Consider the following 2,865-nt stretch of genomic DNA (forward strand, 5'->3'; position numbering starts at 1 on the left):
GACATTCTTATCTCCCCCTAACGACAGAAATATTGTCTCATAGAAGTGACAATCCTCAAAACAAGTGGTAAGCAGATCGCCTATCAAAGGTTCTAAGTAACGAATAATCGAAGAGAATCATATCTCGCATAGATTCCCATTATTCGCTAAGGCCTCATTTTTGTACGTAAGGGCAGCGAAATCAGCACAAAGACCGCACAACCAAAAACACGCATATGCGATATGTCGAGTTTATATCTAGTAACTAACTGAAGGGCACTATATGGTTGTGTCGCAACAGGTCTGAGGCGGACCAACTTAGCTGCGTGCAATATTGCATGGCCTCAAGTAGTGATCGGGAGCTTGGTACGTATGACCAACGATAGAGCAATCAATTGTAAGCGCTTAATGAATGCATATGTCATGCCATTCTGGGTGTGAACATGGGGAACAAGATGTTCAACTTCAACCCCCAATTGACATGCAATACTCATCAAAAGTTTTAGATGTGAATTCTCCAGATTATCTAATCGAATAAATTTGATCGGATAATCAAGATGGTGAGCCCTGAGCTTGATAACATGAGCCAATAGTTTGGAGAATGCAGTGTTCCTTGTGGATAACAAGCACACAAGTGACCAACATGTGGAAGCATCAGCTAAAACCATAAAATATCTAAATGGTCCGCATGGAGAATGAATCAATCCATAAATATCCCCCTGAATCCGTTGTAGAAAAATGGAAGAATTCAAACGAATCTTGTCATAAGAAGGCTTAATGATAAGCTTTCCCATTAAACATATTTGACATGCGATTCCTTGAATCGAACCTAAACTTCGAGTTAATGGATACCCATGTGATGATTTGAGATACAACGCATCTCTATTCGTCTAGGATGTCCCAAACAATCATGCCAAAATGTAATTCCATGGACTGTCCCAGAGGTAGGGCCGGTCACATAGTGGCATTTTATGGGGTGTATGGCCATAGTATACAAACCACTCAGGATACGCTTTATCTTTTCTAGAATATGCTTCTGGCCATATTCGTAGGAAGTTATGCACATAAATTCAATTCCATTTTCTACATGGGTTTCAGCATGGTAATTTTTATCTCTAACATCCTTGAAACTCAACAACATTCTTCCAAAACGTGGAGAATAGAGTGCCTCATCAATGGTCAAAATTGTACCATTGGAAAACATTATATGTGCCGTATCGTATCCTTCAATCAGGTTGGATGGGCCTGAGAGGGTTGTCAGAGATGCATTCTTAGGTATGAAGTTAGTGAAATAGATGCGTTCATGCAACACGGTGTGCGTGGTTGCACTATTTGTTAGACAACTAACTTCCCCACTAGACATACCTAGAATGAAAAATTAATTTGAATCAGTCACATGCATAGAAGTTCTTTAAAACAAATATCCATTCAAAATAATTTAAGTATTCAAGGATGGTAATTAATTAAAACTTAATATCCAAAAAACAAATCACCAAAAAATAATCCAAATATAAAGGAAAATTGTTCAAAATTTAACCAAAAAACAAGGGGATTCAACCACTACTGTGGAATTCGGCCCCAGTGTCTTATTTCAACTATAAAAAAAAAGCTTATGCTAAGATTCTAATCTTCCAGAAGGGTGGTATCCTCCTGAAAGTCAGAAACCTCCATCTTTGTACCCTCCGGTTCATCCACTTGCATAAAGTTTGATTCAAACTTCTGACAATGAGAATGATATTCAATTACAACCTCTAGGGAGCTCGACAAACATAGGACCAATGGTCATTTGAACCACAACGTTAACACATATCAGCATCCATGATTTCAAGTGCTTTTCCCTTATTCTTGAAGTTCGGGGCCTTGGGAGCGAGGTTTGGGTGCTTCTGGGCTTTGTTTCCTCCCTTAGATGGGCCTTGGCTCTATTGACCTTGACGGGGTGGCTTTTGGCCATCCTTACCACCCCTCTTTTGGCATTTCGAGCGTTGGTTTATGCTATAATGTACTTCAGGCACAGCAGTCACCCCAATAGGTCAAGCTTGATGATTCTTCATCAACAGTTGGTTTTGTTTTTCAGCGAGAAGTAAAATAGATATCAATTTCGAAAACTTGGTGAACTTCTAAGCTCTATATTGTTGTTGCATGACAATATTAGTAGCAGACAATGTCGAATAGGTCTTCTCCAGGAGATCATTTTCGGTCAAAGTTTTGTTACAAAACTTAAGAAGTGATCAAATTCGACAAACTTCGGAATTATATTCATTCACAGACTTAAAGTCTTGAAAACGCAAATGCTGCCAACCATGTCTTGCTTCAGGCAAGAAGATGTCCTTTTGGTGATCAAAGCAATCAGCCAAAGTGACCCATAATGCACGTGGATCCTCCTTAGCAAGGTACTCAGTTTGCAGGGCGTCATGAATATGTCTTCGGATGAAGATCATAGCAGTGGCTTTTTCAGCTTCACCAACCAGGTTGTCTGTCTCATCTTCAATGGCGGGATGCAAGTTCTTTGCAGTGAGGTGGAGTTTCTCATCTTGGACCCACTTGAGGTAGTTCCTTCCAGAGACCTCCAAAACGGTGAAGTCGAGTTTGTTCAAATTCAACATGTTCCTATCACAAAATAGATGGACACGATGTGGTTAGTGTAATGGAGAAAAATCAATCCATTCACATATGAGTAAAACATCCAGGTTCTAATAAACATGTATTGTTTAAATTTGCATGAAAAACTTCGGGTTTTCATGGATGATGTTTTTAAGGAAAACTTCAAGTTTTCAAACAAGGCACGTTTTAAGAAACTTTAGGTTTCGAAATAATTATGAACCTTAGGTTCATATGTTCTTGCAGGCAAACGCAAATATATATAGAAATATGTAACAAGAAAATATG

At 39.0% G+C, this 2,865-nt stretch overlaps 1 pseudogene; it reads right to left on the reverse strand.

Annotated features, from left to right (window-relative positions):
• Positions 1-1,602: 1,602 nt before the first annotated feature.
• LOC148696455 (uncharacterized) lies at positions 1,603-2,582 on the reverse strand (annotated as a pseudogene).
• Between the last annotated feature and the right edge of the window lie 283 nt (positions 2,583-2,865).

The sequence above is a fragment of the Pyrus communis genome, chromosome 6 (genome assembly GCF_041283825.1).
Source record: "Pyrus communis isolate YQ-2024b chromosome 6, ASM4128382v1, whole genome shotgun sequence".
Classification (NCBI taxonomy): domain Eukaryota; kingdom Viridiplantae; phylum Streptophyta; class Magnoliopsida; order Rosales; family Rosaceae; genus Pyrus; species Pyrus communis.